Raw genomic sequence first — 19,251 nt, 5'->3', positions numbered from 1 at the left:
GTTACAATATTAATTTTGATAATTATGATGCCGAGTCATTGTTTACAAAGATACTTCTAGACGTAGCTGTTAATCTTTGTTCGCTATTAGTGTCTGTTGAGAACTGCGTTATACAGGATATAATTAAAGATGTTTCACAAAACACTTTAAAGTTTAGCGACCCAACAATCACAATTTAGATTTAATGGTAAAAAATTATGAACAACTGAAGAATTAGTTATGGTCTTTATCCAGCCTTGTTAGTGACCTTACTAATGTTTTTCTTGTTTGGTTTGTTTTGAATTTCGCGCAAAGCTACACGAAAGCTATCTGCGCTAGCCATCCCTAATTTAGCAGTGTAAGACTAGATGGACGGCAGCTAGTTATCACCATCCACTGCCAACTCTTGAGGTACTCTTTTACCAAAGAATAGTGGGATTCACCGTCACATTATAACTCCCCCACGGCTGAGAGAGCAAGCATGTTTGATGCGACGGGGATTCGAACCCGCGACTCTTAGATTATGAGTCGAGCAGTCTAACCACCTGCCTATGCTTTTCCGTTTCCTCGTATTACAGAAAAGATTTTGTCAACACTTTTCTTGGTACTTGACAGTATTGAGTCAGTTAAATAATTTCTATACTGTTTAAATCATAGCACAATAATATAAAGCTTACTACTGAAAATCAATGGAATAACAAAGTATTATTCGTAGACGTACATGTCTTAAACAACCAGAGCACACTTACCGCTAAAGTGTATTATAAGCCTACTTAAACAACCAAGGTATACTTACGACTATGCATATCATACACCCACTTAAACAACCAGGGTATACTTACCACTAAATTGTATTATGAAACCACTCAAACAACCAGGGTATACTTATCACTAACTTGTATCATACACCCACTTAAACAACCAGGGTATACTTACCACTAAATTGTATTATGAACCTACTTAAACAACCATGGTATACTTACCACTAAATTGTATTATGAACCCACTTACACAACCAGGGTATACTTATCACTAAAGTGTGTCATACACCCACTTAAATAACCAGAGCACACTTACCACTAAATTGTATTATGAACCCACTTAAACAACCAAGGTATACTTACGACTAAGCATATCATACACCCACTTAAACAACCAGGGTATACTTGTCACTAAAGTGAATCATACACCTACTTAAATAACCAGAGCACACTTACCACTAAATTGTATTATAAACCCACTTAAACAACCAAGGTATACTTACGACTAAGCATATCATACACCCACTTAAACAACCAGGGTATACTTGTCACTAAAGTGTATCATACACCTACTTAAACAACCATGGTATACTTACCACTAAATTGTATTATGAACCCACTTAAACAACCAGGGTATACTTATCACTAAAGTGTATCATACACCCACTTAAACAACTAGGGTATACTTACCACTAAAGTGTATTATGAACCCACTTAAACAACCAAGGTATACTTACCATTAAAGTATATCATAAACCCACTTATACAAGCAGGGTATACTTACCATTAAAGTGTATTATAAACCCACTTCAACAAACAAATTTTGCTTGTCACTAAAGTATATCATAAACCCATTAAAACAACCAGGGTATACTTACCACTAAAGTGTATCATACACCCAGTTAAACAACCAGGGTATACTTACGACTAAAGTGTATCACAAACCAACTTAAACAACCAGGGTATACTTACCAATAAAGTATATTATAAACCCACTTAAACAAGCTGGGTATAGTTATCACTAAAGTGTATCATACACCCAGTTAAACAACCAGGATATACTTACCACTAAAGTGTATCATATGCCAACTTAAACAACCACGGTATAATTACCACTAAAGCGAATTATGAACCCACTTAAACAAACAGGGTATATTTACCAATAAAACATAACATAAACGCACTTAAACATCCTGGATATACTTATCATTAACGTGTATCCTAAAACCATTTAAATAACCAAGTTTTACCTAACAGTAAAGTTTATGGTAAATTCAATTAAACAATTAGGGTATAGTTACCACTAAAGTGTATCATAAATTCCTCTCAACCAACCGCGGTATTCTTACCACTAAAGGCAACGCTCTTAAACAACCATGATATCATTTCTTTCTATAGCAGTAAGATAAGAAAAAGAAAAAGAGTGGATATGAATGCAGGACAAATTAGGTGTTGAAAGACTAAATGTATGAATATGTGAGTTTTTACCTCAAAAATATAAAAGGAAAATTCTGTAGCGGATTCTTATTGGTGATTAAATCGGTTACGCAATTTGTGTTGTTAAGATTTACTTCTGTAAGATGTGAACTAGTCCTTCGATAAGAAAGAATTTTCGTAAACTGTATGTAGTGACAAAAGTTCCAGTGCCAATATTCACATTTTAACAAATAAAATAAATAAAGCAGAAAAAAAAAAGTCAAGTTTATGAAAAGAAACATATTGCTTTTAGTAGTATAACACACATTTCGAATTTATTTTGCACATATACGAGTAGTTTTAAATGACCACGATAACATTAGAAATAGGTAAAAGAAAAACTAAAACAATAATCACAATATAGTTCAATTAAATGAACACAAATTTCTAACTGTGATATTGTAGCGAAGGCATGCTCTATATCTCTTCATAAGCTAGACATATTTTAATGACTGGAAATATATGGAAATTTATAATACATTTGTTAAAAGAAAAAGTAATGAAATTTTAATTACAAAATCTTCTAAATATAAACTACGTGGAAATAAATATACTTTCCGTTCGACTTCGATCCCTCCGGTAGTACAGTGGTATGTTTGCAGATTCAGACCGCTGAAAACGGGTTTTGATATTCCATCGTGTAGTTTTATGCATAATTTTAAACTAACAAAGAAACCTTTTGACTTTAAAATTCAGTACAGAGATTACAAAAAAAATAAAAAATATGACATAATCGTCGAAGGCATTGAATGTTATTATTTTCACTTCAAAAATTCTTAATTTCAAAGCTCCGAAATTTCTGTGCTATCTTAAACCCGTGTAAAAATAGCAAATTTCGAATTATGTCGTCGAGTGCAAGAGAAATTTATATAATGGTACCAAAAGAATGAAACTTAACCGTAAAATAGTTCCTGTAATGAAGGTATCTTACAAATTTATTAGTTACTAACATGAAATACCCACATCCCACTATGGGATTTTAAGGAACCCTTATAGTTCACAAAAGCTTCAGTGTACCAGTCAAGAGTATCTGTTTTCTTAATTACTTCTATGGCTACCTCAATGCATCATTTCTTTAACTGACTTGTCTGTTGTCATTTCTCGAATTTAATTCAAATATTTTTAAAAGAAAATACATTTAACTTAGTGTCTCAGATTTTTTTCCTTCCTGAGTTTTTATTGGAATTCTGTTCATTCTTCAAATTCTCCAAGATTTTTTGATTCGTAATTTAGTTCTCGTTGTTTACTGCTATTTTCTAAACGTAGTTCAATTCATCTGTCTTATTTTTTTAATTTTCAGGTTTGTATTTTCCTTTACATGTTTGTGTTGAAAAAGAATATTTGGCAGAAAACATATACACATCGTTCATTCAATAAGTGTTTGTTTGTGAATTGATTATATGATTAAAATATTACTGGTTTTTATCTTAAAAGTTAAAATATTACAAATTCTTATTGTTATTTTACAATTTATCTCACGAAAACTAAAATAAATGAAACTTGGATTGACAATTAGTTCGAAAAAACAAAAATAAATAGAACCTAAGAAACTCCTAAATATTATGCTTGGTTTGTTTTGAATTAACCCAACGCCAACTCTCGAGCTACTCTTTTACCAACGAATAATGGGATTGAGCGTCACATTATAATGTCCCTACGATTGAAAGGGCGAGCATCTTTGGTGTAACAGGGATTCGAACGAGTAGAGCACCCTAACAACTGACCATGTCGGGCCATTCAGTAAATGAGAATGCTTTTCTATAGATCTTCAATAAGATGAATTATGGGGCTTAAGGTGTATAGAGCAAAAAAAATTATCAAAGATGTTTAAATAATACTCTGGTGCATACCCAATGATCCTTTTAGTATGTGCACAAAGTTTCAAGTTTCTAGGTTCTCTCTTCTTGGAGCAATGGTGGTCAACTACACAAACACAGATAAGCTCTTTTGTTAAAGACTCACACAAGAGACGAACTGTTTAGTGTGAGACTTAACTTATTGTTCGAATACTTGTGATTTCAAGTACATTATGCTAATACAATAGTTAGTTGACAAACAGTGATTTATAAGCATAACGACGAGTTTTTATTTTGGGGGAACATATTAAAAACACTTCACTATACTTATAAATCGTTGATTGTCAATTTACTCTAACCTTTAAACATTATTTAAGACTTCCTTGTACTGATGACGTATTTTGAAAAAAATTACAGTTTTTCTTTATGGACTTGAATAGTCTCAGCTGGGTTCGCTGTTTTGTTTTCGGAAGAAGGTGGCACGACGTACGTAAATTAATTGTTGTTCTTGGTCTTGAGAGTGTGAATGTAATCACTCTGTAATTTTGAGCATTGTGAATTAATTGATTGACGAAAGACCCTATAACCCCTGGACCTGGGTAATAATATTTAGATTTGTAAATATTTCTGTCTAGAACATTTACTGCACATGCTCATACTTCATCCTCGATTGTTTTATGTCCAAAAGAAATGCCTTATTTATGATATCGCATGTAGTCTAGGAACTCCCACTAAGCCATTTTCTAAACAGAACAGGTTTTCCTGTTGCTCCATGCGCGCGGTGACCTAGTAACAGTTCGAGACTAGTGCAGTCTGGGGTAAACTTCGCGTGGCTTGTGTGGTACTTGTGACAGAGCGTGTCTCAGAAGGGTGCTGAAAGTTTAATGTCCCGTTGCTGGAAGCTGCGGAGTAACTCTGTCCATTGCTATTTATTTGAGTGTAAATCGTTAAACGTGAAAACCTAAGAGATCGGTCCGCGAAAGAAGACAACAACTACGAAACTAGTGAAGAAGAATATAGAATATTTAAATATTCGATAATCATTCACTATGGACGAATACGTGCAGTGTTGATTCGATAACCATTCAGTATGGACGAATACGTGCAGTGTTGATTCGATAATCATTCACTATGGACGAATACGTGCAGTGTTGATTTGATAACCATTCACTATGGACGAATACGTGCAGTGTTAATTCGATAACCATTCACTATCGACAAATACGTGCAGTGTCGATTGGTGGAAAATCATTACCTTTTATTCTTTATTCATATATTAAATTAAAACTAAATTGTAATTGCTTTAAAATTGACTGTTTGTCATGAAAGTACCAGAAAAAATGTTTGAAGGGATTGCAGACTTTGTTGGAAGGGTTCGTGTGGATGGGCCTTTGACGGAGCTCACTTTACAGCGTTGTCTGAAAACGCTACGGATTTTCTCTGACCAAAATCTGAGGCAACCAAACAATGAAAACACGTGGAACGTGGTGTTTAACGGATATGTTTTGACAGCTTCATGCAAAAAGCGTAATTCTACAGTCATTGAAAGAATGAATTTTAAAAATGTAGTGCTTTGCCATCTTTCCAAAGACTGTTCACGTACCGTGGTGTGGGTTGTCAATGGAGAAGGCGAGCATAAATCAAAAGAAGCGTGGGTTTGGAGATGTGAAACGCCAAGTGACGCTTTCCAGCTGTACCGTATGTACCACGAGGCAAGAGAAAAGACACATGGTTTAGAGAACGTTATTAAAAACGAATCGAAAAATACTATGAATAATAACAGAAGATGTTTCAACAACGAGCTATCTGCTATACTTGCTGAACGATTAAATTCTAAAAGGACTGTGGAACATTTTCAAAATATAAAATCTTCAGAAAATTCACATATAACCATCAAAGTTATCTCTCAAAAACCCGAGAATGCTTCAGATCCTTCAAAAAAACAAATAAGTGATATTAAAAATTCTCGAGAAGTAAAAGCGGAGGAAAAATCCAATGTACCACCACGAACTAAGATGAAAACGCCACCACCAAGACCTCCCAGAAGAATCGCGAAACAAATATCACCTACAACTGTTCAGACAACAGGAAGCATCAAAATACGTAATTCGTCGAATGGAATCACTCATAAATCGTTTGGTAGTGTCGAAAATAGAAGGATTTTAACAAATCTTTCGGATGAAATTGAAGAAAACAAGAAAAATTCAGATCGGGAAATTCTGATAGCAGCTACCCACTCGGGTCGCGACCGCAAGTCAGTAGCTACACGTCAACGCGAACCTGCCAAGCTTTTAACCCCAAAACTTGACAAAAAGCAACGAGAAAGCAAGATCAGTCGTGGAATGTCGCCACATCGACCTTCTAGTTGTATTACCTCAGATAATTTGGAGAAACATCTTTTAGGATGTAAACTTCTCAAAGACTCCACATTGAATGAAATAAGGCCTGTTGGACATAATCTTAATCGAAACAAAAGTAAAAGCACTTTCGAAATTTCTGGTGCCTGTAGTAGCCACCTACTTGATGGATACTCTCTGCCAGACCCTGTATGGTCACAGGAGTCTTGGAAAAAACGAAGGAACAGTCAAAACGCGTCTGGAATACTTGCAGTGCCATATACCAAATGGATCGCTAAGGTAGGAGGCGGTGATCCTCAAATTAGTACTTGTTCAATACAAAATGTTTTAGCAAACAAATCTGTAAATAGAGTTTTGTGCAATCAATCACGTGTGTTAAACGAGACCTCTAGCTCAGGGGGACTTTTGGAGCTTCTGGAAGGTTCACGAATTTTCTATAAGCCTATAACACATAATGAGCTTCAAAATCTCGGTTTCAAATCGCAATTTATTAATTTAACTAAGTCTGGATTCTTAACGAGCGATGAGTCTGATAGTGGAACAGAAATCAAACCAAAGTCTGCGCTAAAAAAACCGAAAAGAAGAAATTTTGATGGTTTTATGAATCCAAAAAGAATGTGACTTTTAATAATATGACAACTGTCCAACTTATGGATAAATAAATTAACATCACTAGGTAACAGCTTAAAATGATAAATAACGAAATATTATTTTTGTCTCCTCCAAAAAAAGCAATCTAGTCTGTTATATTGTTTAAAAGATAGTCATTTAGTGTTTATTAGGAATCAGGACAACAGTTACTTTGAGTACGTAAGGTGCATGAAGGATAAGCAACCTTTACATAAACTTTTGTTTAAAACTCACATATGTTTTACAAGTATACTTGTATCAAAGATTAATACGTGTTTCAAAGAAAAAGGTTATATATCTTATGGTTGGTTGGAAAATCGCCTTTGTAGAACGTTTCTGATAACAGTTGTTACAATCGTTGCATACTCTTCATGGACAAATTTATAAAATAAATTATAAATTAGCGATTACAAATAAATATATTTTACCCGACATATTTATTGACCAAGAAGAGCACATGGCCTCTGTGGTTAGGGCGTTCGACTCGCAAGTCACGGGTTCGAATCCCCTTCACCAACAATGTTCGCCTTTTAACTGTAGGGGCTTTATAGCGTAACAGTCAATCCTACTATTCATTGGTAAAAGAATAGCCCAACAGTTGGTGGAGGGTGTTGTTGAGTAGTGGTTTTTCCCTCTAGTTTATCACTGGTAAGTTAGAGACAGACATCGCAAGTTGCCCTCGAATTGCCTTGCGCAAAATTAAAAAACAAAACAAAGAAGAAAGGGATAATGAGTTGACGTTTGGTAGAACAGGAGCTTCTCATTAGTTAATATAGTTATTTGTGTTTCACTGAAAAAAACGTTTTGGTGATAAACCTGTATGTTAAACTGGAGAAGTTCTCGTTATATGTAAACCTGTAATGCAATTCTAAACACTGCTGAACTAAACATGGAAGATTTGATTTTTGTAGGACATATCATATTTTACTAAAAAGTTGATATTAGTTTAAAAACAAGAGAAGTAAAGTGTGTCAGTGGATAAAGTCAACAGAAAAACTACAGGGCATAAAGTGAAAAAACAAGTAGTTGATCAACATGTTGAACTAGCTTATTCTTCATAACAAACAACATATACGACCGTTAGGAGTTGAACATTTTTAAAGGAACCTCTTTTAAATTAAACGTGCTCCTGAAAATATCTGAATAAATGAACAAATTCTAATCGTTAATAAATATGTTTTTTATGTGTCACAGGCTGATGATACGCGAATGACTCATACAAATTTATATCTAACTGAAAGTCAAAGAAGTTTCTTTTATTGCATTGTTACAGCGTTTTCATGCTTTAGGATAAGCGAAAGATTACTTGTAAACGAAGAAAGCTGTGTTACAAAACATGTTATTTCTAATTCCACACGAATAGATTAATATTTTACATAATCGAGAGCATTTAACTGAAAAATAAAGTGTTTTTTTAAAGCAGATTCTTTAAAATGTTTTATATGTAACAAAATAGTGAAAAAAAATCATTTTCGGATAATAGAATTTGTGAAACAAGTTTGAGCATTTTAAGGGAAAAAAACATATTCTAAATAAGAACGTTTTAAAGTCTTGCTTTTAATTTTTTTCATAAAACTTATTCGAAATTGCAATAATTAAAGTTAAAAAATCGAAGTACTGACTGTACAAAATGCTGACCACAGAGTAATATTCTGATGAGATATTTTTTTTCGTAAAAACGTTAGTCGCTAACTTATAATATATTACTTACCATTATAAATGGACACATACTATTTTAAAGTGTCAATTCCATAAGTCTTATCCCCCGTAAGTTTTCTGATTTACAAAAATCAAAAATCCCATTCTTCTTTGTGGACACCACAGATATCCCAATGTGGTTTTGCTATAAGAAACACAATAAGTTTTAGAACAATAAAAACTGGGATATCTTCCGTAAAGTGAAGATTATCTTAAGTTAATTTTAATTAATTTTGCTCTATATGGCACATTATGCCAAACAGAAAAGGTAGAAATCATGATATTTGTGTGCGTAGGACACGAAACGTCAATTTTAATCAAGATTTTGACTAATTTTTTCTATTTTTTACTTTGTGCTGTTGAAATCATTTCTCTACCTATCTGGTATGAAGCGTAATCATTGGATAATCGCTAAACACTTTTAACTATAAATAACGACACAGGTCTCGGGAGTAACCACATTCTGTAACTCCGTATTGTAACAATAAACATAGGAAATTACAATTACACCGAAAGTGTAATTTCTGCCGTTATTGTGAAAAAGGGTCAATTTGTGAGCTTAAAAACATAGGATAATGCGTATTGAATTCTATTTATGCGTGCATACGTGTGTCTATTATGTATTTTATTATTATTGTATTTATGCGTATATAACTTTAGAATATTTTTCTGGAAGGTTATTTATTATATTAATGTTTCTAATATTGAAATAAATATAAACGGATGGATCTAATATGTATATATGAATTACTATTACTACAAAGTACCAATTTTACATTATGAATGCACACAGAATACGTTGTGTTCACGCAGGATTTTAGAAAGGTAAAATTGTCTTTTATTTTATTTGCGTAAAAGCTTAACGACATTAAAAATAAAAACAGAAAATAAGATTAGGTTCTCGTTATGTCCCGCAAACCGTTTTATTGTGACTAAAGGCGGCCTACCAGTAACACAGCAGGATGTCTTCGGACTCGCATCGCTAGAAACCAAGTTTCTATATCCGTGGAGGAGAGAGGACAAGTGGTCCATTGTGTATAATTTTGCTTAATTTTGAAAACAATATGACTAGAAGAACGTTCAAATTCGTCTTGTCCAAGCACTTGCAGAATGAAGTAACACTTTTAATTGTACGTATACAGTTGTCTTTGTTTTAATACGTTACCTATTCTCGCAAGATAAAACATAATTGCAGTAAGAACTTGACTTATTCAATGGTGTAAAAGAAGTTGGCCCGGCATGGCCAAGTGTGTTAAAGGGTTCGAATCCTGGTCGCACCAAACATGCTCGCCCTTTTAGCCGTGGAGGCGTTATAATGTTACGGTCAATCCCACTATTCGTTGGTAAAAGAGTAGCCCAAGAGTTGGCGGTGTGTGGTGATGACTAGCTGCCTTTCCTTTAGTCTTACACTGCTAAATTAAGGACGGCTATCGCAGATAGTCATCGAGTAGCTTTACACGAAATTCAAAAAACAAGCAAGCAAAGGAACTTTCTGAGATTTGTTTTTCAGGATATAAACCGAAAACATACAAAAACTAAAATTAATGTTGTGCTATAATAGTAAGTTGATTTATTCCTTTTAATTTCGGAAATAAAAACTGCTTATTACTCGTGTTTTAGGCACTTCATTTTCGCACTAAAAGTGTAATTTCTATCAATATAAAATGGCAAATATATGTATATGCATAATTTATATGTATTATAAATTAAGCATTTACAAATATATTGAGATCTGCAATGTATAGAATGGACTTTTCCGCTAATGTTTTTAAAAGTTTTTATGCGTTCATATGTATTCCCAAACTTGTTTCATCCATTAAAATACTGGTTTACAATCACGGGCGTTGCCGTAAGCGTTTTATGAAGCTATAGTTAGTTTATTTATGAATTAATTTATTTTAAGCAGTGTTTCATGCAATACCGAAACTGTAAAACACTGTGTGCCTTCTGTCTATATTTTCCCCTGTAATCCTGGCGTGGCCTGATGGATAGGGCACTCGACTCACAAGCGCGTTCGAATCCTCGTCAACGAACATGCTCATCCTTTTAGTCGTGGAGGCATTGCAATGTGACGGCCAATCCTCGTATTCGTTGATAAGTATCCCAAGAAGTGACGGTGTGTGGTGCTGACTAGCTGCCTTCTTTCTAGTCTATCACTTCTAAATTAAGGACGGCTAACACAGGTATCTCACGTGAAGTTTTGCGCGAAAGTAAAAACAAATCACTTTTGATACTACGAGCACCTTTTCAATCTCGGCAGTATCAAACATGAAAACAGAGCCACACTTAGTCGTAAAATATATTTACCAAACCTAATAACTGGTAAAAAAATACATACCAACGCAGTTACAATTTCTTCGTCAACAAGTTACTGGTGCTAATTTTCTATAGTACACTAAGTTATGAGACATATATTGCGAACAACAAATACATAAAAGTTATTCAGGTTATTCTTGTTCTAACGGTTAGACAACTGGAATTAATCGAAAAGGTTACTTAAACTGGTTATGAGAAATGTTGTCACGCCAAGGTATCAATCTAAACTGTTTAAAGCTTTTGTATGTTAGGAACAATTCTCATTCGTTTGGAATTTTAGAAAAGAAAATGTCTTCGTAGTTTTATTCAAAGTTAATTTTTATGTAAGATTATAAAGACAAGATAAACAGTTTTAAAATAAACTTATCAGATGTTTTTCACACTTATTTGAGGCCTACGGGCATATTTGAAGTTCATTATATTATTTATTTGATTCTTCCTTTAACTGTACTATAGTGATTAGGAAATGCTTTCTATAAACGTGCAATTCTTAGTAATAAATTTTCGAAAATTTCAAACAAGTATTGAGATTACAAGTTTTGATTTATTGAAAGCAGAAAAGTCTGTTTTTTATTAGTACATTTGCACGTGTCTCATATGTGATTTTTATTATCAAAAGGTATTTATATCTCAAACGTTGTAGTCATTTATCTTTGATCAAGATATAATAAAACATACCTTACACCTTACGTTGTGGGTCCAGCATGACCAGGTAGTTAAAACACTCGACTCGTAATCTGTGAGTCACGGGATCAAATCCCCATCACACCAAACATGCTCGCTCTTTCAGCCGTAGGGACGTTATTATGTTACGAATCAATCCCACTATTCGTTGGTAGAAGAGTAGCCCAACAATTGGCGGTGGGTGGTGATGACTAGCTGCCTTCCACTCTAGTCTTACACCACTAAATTAGGGACGGCTAGCGCAGATAGTCCTAGTGTAGGTTCGCGCGAAGTTCAAAAAACAAAAAACCTTGGGTTGTTTACCTGTTTCAAAATCGTTCGATACAAGAGCGTTTTTAAAACTTTTAACAAGAGTTTTCAATAAGAGTTTCTATAACACCAGTCGACTTAAGTGTATAAAATGTAAGTTTTCACAGTTCATTCACGCACACTGTACCAGAGCAAATAAACTTCGCGAATAAGTTTACAGTTTTGCTTGTTTCTCTTTTTCTCTAATGCACTCATATTATAAAGACAAGCAGTTTGATGACAATTCCATCATTTAAGTATATAATGAATGATAATGTTTCCTTCATTCATCTTCCTTCACACACTGATCTATGAAAGCTGCCCATGTGTGATGACGTTGCAGTCTGATGATGCAGTATTTATTAGTATTAATAAATATCCACGGTTGTTAATAATATTGACATTTTAAAAAGTGTAACACGAAGATAGCATAGTCTTCACATCTACAAAGTTCCTGGAATGAGAGCTGTTTATACATTAGTTAAGGTAGTTGATACGATGAACTCAGGAGGAAAAAAAAATGTGTGATAGTAGATTTTAACCAAAGTACAGCTTCACTCACAGCCGTGAGCACACAGCGGAAAAAAATATATTTATATATTGCAGAGCTTAAATATTACATTATTAAATATCAACCGTACTATAGCTTTAAGCACTTGACTCATTCGCATGTTACACAAATAGTTATTATGTGTAGTAATTAATGTAGTTGCATCGGAGAGAAAGGTGTGTATGATTATTTACCATAGGGTTGAATTACTTTTATTACACGTTATAGTTTCGTTCTTATCTTCTATAACTGTCTTTATCTTCTGCCACACGAGTCACCTCAGTTTATTTTAATACTTAGCCTAAGATGGCCAACAGGGGGAGGGTCATTCCGAACACCGGTGATTTTGGGTGATTTCTACAGAAATTGATAAATGAAGCTCGCAAAGCTCCTAAAACAAATTAAAAACGCAATTATTAATGAAAATATCGCATGAACAAAGATATATTGATTATAATATGGTGGTACCATACTAGGCATTATTCAACCTTATTATATTTACTCTTCATTGCAGAAATGGTAATTTTAATCTGAGAATCGCTAGTGACGTCATCATATAATGCATCAGCTTCAACACTGCATCTATGTACTTTACTATGTCGTTCGTTTCACAAAATATTGATGCTAATAATTTCCTACATATGATTCCAATTCAGCTAGTACGTCAAATCGATTGATGTATCTTCGAAAAAGCTTTTTCATGATCTTATTTGGACTCACGGCTTAGCTTAATCGTTACATTTGAAGCATCACATTTACACACAAATTTAGAACATTTCAAGTATATCTCATTGCTACATTGTTTCACTTTACATTTACAAGTTAACATATGTGTTACACTACCATGGCACTCATGGTCTGTGGTCTGGCCCAGCGACAAACAACTCAACAATGGTGCCAAATTTCTTATTTTTGTCTAATCCAAACAATCCAAGAGCTGAGGAACATCATATATTTTATTTTTATATTAAATCTAAACAAGTAGAAAAAATTTCTCACTGCACTGTCAAGAAGTGTTAACGTGATACAGATATATCAAACTTTTACTCCAAACTTGTCTAGCAACCAATAAGGATATTATTATAAATATAAATTTATCCAAGACCTAAGTTTTATAATAGATCTCATTGGGACTCTGTAACTTTATATATTATATGTACATTATTATTCCTAAAAACAAATGTCTCCCCAAAATACGATTTTTCAAAATATATTTTGGATTCCTTCTACTGTTATTAAATAAAAAGCGGCAACTACAAACACCATTCTCACACTATGAATTATTATTTATAAGACATAACTAACGATGACTTTAAATCAAATAGAAATAGTTATTTTTTATTTCTACTGTTGCCTAAATGTTCTGTATAATGTATACCATCAGATTCCACCCAAATAATATTTAAACACCGAAAAAAAACTTTTTTTAATTCTGTGTTAAAATACATGACTAGCGAACTCAGTATTTAATAGACGGATAATATCCAGTTTTCTTTTTAACCTTAAAAATCAGAAACAGATAAGAATTTATCAGTGTATTTAGAAATATAAAAAAGGTATTAGAATGATTTGAGAATAGCTCGATCGATTACTGTTAAAATAAGCAAAGATATAAAACACGTATTACATATCTATCAAAGGTGTAACCAGTTTTCCAACAAACCGAAGTTACGTCCCAGCAGCTAATGTCCATAGGAATATTACACTATGTAAAACAAATTTTGTTTCTGAATAGTATGCGTTATTTCTTAACTGCTTATGTTGTAAAAGTACAGAAAATGGCCATTATTCCCTGCAAATGTTGCTTTTGTGACCTGAATGATGAAATTTAGAAATTAACCTATTTTCTATGTAAAAACTGGCAAATTTGCACATTTTCATTTAAATAAAGTCTGAATAAAGCAACACATGAATCAAGATTTACATGTATTTATACTAAAGTTATACAAAAATGTTTGGAAGTGAGTAGTTTTTCGAGATTTGCGACTGTAATATAAATCACTTTCATATATCACAACCCATTTCAAACATGTGGTCAGCTTACGGTCTGTTACCTCTACCTTTCTTTGTGAACCTGACGATGACCGAAGAAGGTTGAAACGTTGTTCGTTCCTCTACGTAAAAAAATTTTCTCAGCCCAAACGAGCCGTTTTACATATATATTTTTCTCTACAAATGGGTTGTCTCGACGTCACTGACTAGTCAGGATATTTTTAGTATGCTGTATCCACGTTAATTTGATATCGTAAGTTAATCATAAACATTTAGCAGAAGTACAGTCTGTAAAAGTGATCCGTTGATGTATAACTTTGGTGGATCTTTTTCAGTTTATTTAATCTGGTGACTAGTATTACTTGGTTTTCGGAATATTTATTTTTATTCTATATTTCTGGCAGTATTCTTCTAAATTATTCAGGACTGGTTGGAGGTTTGTTGCTGCTATTTAAGGAGTGGGTGTACTTTTCCAGACCGCTACATCGTCAGCAAATTGTGATGTTAAACCTAAATTTAGGTCCGACAGTGGCATATTACTCACATACATGATAAATAAGATAGGTCTAACTACCCCGCCCTGTGGGACTACTGCTTCAGGTGCAAAGGATCTTGAGTGGTCCCCATTCACTTCTACTTTACACGTCTATTGTCCAGAAAGTTAGATAGCCAACGAATAATTCCCTGGGGTAAATCCATTTCTTTTAACCGGTGGCGTAATCTGTTATGCCAGATTGTGTCAAATGCTTTCTCAACGTCGAGAAAGCAAGCTACAGTGCATTCGTTTTTGTTAAAGCTGTCTGTAATTGTTTCTGTTAATTTGATTAGGTGGTCGGTAGTTTATCTGTGTTTTCTAAATCCATTTTGAAGTTCTGGTAATTTTGAATTTGCTTCTAACTGTATAGATAGTCGGCTACTAATTGTTCTTTCTAAAATTTTGCTGATGCAACTGGTTAGGCTAATTGGGCGGTAATTGTTTGGTTTATTTGCTGGCTTTCCTTCCTTCTGGAGCATTAAAATTACTGCTTCCTTCCAAGAAACAAGGATATATCCCGTTGAAAATGATAAGTTAAATAGAGCTGTTAAGTGTTCATATAATTTCTGAGTACCATTTTTCAGGAGGATGGCTTGGATACCATCTTCTCCAGGAGCTTTACTTTTTTGTGTTTTTCGTGGCTATTAGTAGTTCCGTTACTGTTAATATCTTTTATCAGTTGATAAAACATCCAGTCTGTTGTTTCATCTGGTTTTATTAATGTGTTTACTGGAAATTTTGGCATTATATGTTGTTTTTTTCTGTTCAATGAAGTTATTGACTTTATTATAGAAGTATCTGTTCATGTCTGGTTCATGATGTGTTTTGAACGTGTTTTGTAGATGGTCTTTAAATATCTCTGCTTTTCCTATGTTGGTGTAAGCTATTTTGCTATGTGATTCGAGTGGTGGGTACTCTTTGTTTTTCTTGTGTTGGTATATCTTTTCAAGTGTGTCCAGAATAGTTTTGGATCTGTTTTATGATTTAACTGTGAACAACAGGTATCCCAACTGTCTTGTTTTTGTTGTCGGATTTGATGTCTTATTTTATTTCTTATAGTGTTTATTTGTGTTTTTAGTGTTGGGTCTCAATTCTGTATGTACTGTATGCGTAGTTTTCTTCTTTCTTTTATTAGGTGTATTATTTCTTGATGTGGTTGCCATATGTGTGTTGATGTGAAGTGTTTTTGTTTCGGTATTGAGCTGTTGGATGCATGTTTTAGGCACTCAGAGATTATATGACTATATGCATCTATATCTGATGCGTCCGCGGCGAAGTTTGGTACTTCAGTTGGTAAAATTTGGTCTATGACTGATTGAAATAGTGGTCAATTAGCTTTTTTTATAATTTAGTTTATCTTTTACTTTAATTTTGTTTAAGTGGGGGGAGGTGAGATTGAAGACACACCAGACTGGAAGGTGGTCACTATCTATATTGTGACCAACAGAGAAGTTCACGAATTTACAACTCATATTATACGAACACAGGCATAAATCCGGTATTTCACTGGTGCCGTGTGCGTACGAGATATGTGTCGATGTTGCATCATTTAACTAGATCATATGAGTTTCAGTTAGAAATTTATAAAGTATTTTACCATTAGGGTATATCAAGTTTATCGCAAATGGTGGTTTGTTTGGTTGGCTGGTTTTGAATTTCGCGCAAAGCTGCACGAGGGCTATATGCGCTAGCCATCTCTAATTTAGCAGCGTAAGACTAGAGGGAAAGCAGTTAGTCATCACCACCCACCGCCAACTCTTGGGCTACTCTTTTACCAACGAATAGTGGGATTGGCCGTAACTTTATAACGCCCCCACGGCTAAAAGGACGAGCATGTTTAGTGCGACAGAGATTCGAACCCGCGACCCCGGATTACGACTCGAACGTCTTAACCCACCTGGCCATGCCGGGCCAAAATTAGGGTTAAGGACACATAGAAGGATATTGTTGAATTCTAGGCGCGTCTCATGACTATAACCGTGTCTTAACAATTACATATAAAATATTGTTTATTTTATTGTTTTATACCACTAAGTGTATTTTAGTTTTAATTTGAGCGGTTTTTTTTTAAATGATCCGTGTTTAATAACAACGTTTCTGTACTACAGAAACGACTTATCGTATTTAAAAGAAAAAATTGTTCTATTCTTACAATTTGTGGCAACGCTTGCGCCCCGACCTGTGCATGCAGAATTTACTTATGCATACCTAAATGTAAAGTATAAAATAAAAATATTATTTTTATTTTCAGTTTTCCTAGATTTTAAAGTGATCGCCTTTTATTACCAGGAATTCATTGTGTGAAAATTTTCTTTTGACCACAACGGAATAATGCTATCTTGTTCAAAATTTGAGGTTAATTGGGTCAATATATTTTAAATCAGACTCGGCTAACGAAAGTCTGAAATTAACCACCAAATGAAGCTGAGCCTTAAACACCTGTTCTATAATTATTGGATCTGCCTGAACGTGGTACGCAAGAAGAAAATACTGTTGTGAAAAATTAGTTTTACTAACAAAGAAAGCTACTTTTAGATCTTAAAGAGCCCAAGGTATATAAGACGATATCAACCATCACTGTATAAAAAGCATTTTATGTCTAATATATACTTCCGAAACTACTAACATAGTATAAATGCAGTTAGTGTTTGACCTGTCCTTTTGAATTTTGGTTTGAAGCCCACGATGCACTGCTGCATATTATTTACGAGACTAAACAATATTACGCAGAAAGGATATTATGTGTACAGTGTAATTCCACGACTACTGATAAACCATAAATCCAACTGCTAGTGTACCCGAACCACCGAATTTGGATGTAAACCCCATGATGCACTGCTGTATGACGTTTATCAAGGTCAGTTGCTGCTACAGATGGATGAGTACTTTTAAATAATAGGAATGTTGAGTTAGGCAAAACAACACTGGCGGTCAGTGGGAAAAACCCATAGTGTGAATCATAAATGATCTTAATTTTGATTAGTTTACAAAGGAATTTACCAATGTTTCACTGATTCTGTTGCACTTTGTTGGTCAAGATTGATTTCACAAAATTGATTTATTTCAGTTAGATATAAAATGTGAGGTTAGGGTATATTGTGGGATGGAGTAGTAGCACTTACCTCGTTAATTAGTGATTAGTTGTCTATATAAGACTAGGTGATCTTACAGGCTCCTAATCCTAACAATGCTTAACTGTTTTTGATAGGCAGATTAATGACCTATTCCACCCACTTATATACTCAAAATAAGAACATTAAAAAGACACAAAAAGTGAAAAAGAAATCATTTCTTGGCAGGTGGACTACTTGGAAAATTAAATGCCACAGTTTATAATTGCAAACCCTCATATACATATATATAACTATAGAACTAGTTTATTTTCCAGAAGAAAAAAAAAACACATACTATAAAGATAAAAAAGAAAAGAATGTCAGTCGGTGTCAATTAATCAATGTATGCCTTCACGAAATTTTTAATACTCAGATAAAACGTATCCACATCAATTTTCACTGGAAAAGAAAATAGAAGTTAATATAAGGAAATTATGACTAATGATAAACGTTTGAAGAGTTGCAGTTATTCTTTATATCAGATCTATTCAAAAATAATTTTAAAACTTTCGTCCATTAATATTTTTCGTAACATTGTTATTAAAGTTGTATGGCGGCGCTATATTACTATTGGTTTGTCATTTTGCCAAGAAATATTTTTGTATTTAAGCTTAAAGGTGCCTTTATACATTTTGGTTTTTATTATTAACTAAGAAAGATTTGTATTTTGAAAAGTTGGAGGGAAGGGAACATTTAACGTTAAAAAACTCTCTAACAGCTCAGCAACAAGTCCGAGGGCACATACCTCTAAAATCCGAGTATTGCCAATGTACTAGTGTTAGACACAGCAGAGATAGCCTATAATGTAGCTTTGCGCCTAGTAACAAACAAACGTGTTGAAAACACACGAACAAGTACATGTACTCTTGCGATGTACAGTGAGAGGTTTATGAAGTCTCTTTTTGAACAGTGAGAATTAATTAATAAAGAAGTTGAAAGCACATAAGAATACAATTATATTATTCATGTCCACTGGGCTTTATTGTTTAAAAACATTTTATTTTCTATGCTAGTTTTGTTTTATCAAAATTAATAAACAAAATCATCTTACTTGACATAAATTTTACTATCTTAAA

General features: G+C 33.6%; 1 long non-coding RNA gene across 1 annotated transcript in view; it reads right to left on the bottom strand.

Moving 5' to 3' along the window:
- Positions 1 to 11,187, bottom strand: part of LOC143240775 (uncharacterized) — a 35,163-nt gene extending 23,976 nt beyond the window's left edge. The window contains exons 1-2 of the long non-coding RNA XR_013021951.1: positions 11,036 to 11,187; positions 8,711 to 8,842 (exon numbers count right to left, since the gene is read on the bottom strand). This is a non-coding gene — a long non-coding RNA (uncharacterized LOC143240775). The remainder of the gene's footprint in view (positions 1 to 8,710; positions 8,843 to 11,035) is intronic.
- Positions 11,188 to 19,251: the final 8,064 nt, after the last annotated feature.

Source organism: Tachypleus tridentatus, chromosome 13 (genome assembly GCF_004210375.1).
Source record: "Tachypleus tridentatus isolate NWPU-2018 chromosome 13, ASM421037v1, whole genome shotgun sequence".
Classification (NCBI taxonomy): Eukaryota; Metazoa; Arthropoda; class Merostomata; order Xiphosura; family Limulidae; genus Tachypleus; species Tachypleus tridentatus.
Note: the sequence above shows the minus strand (reverse complement) of the source record. Positions and strands in the feature narration are given on the sequence as shown.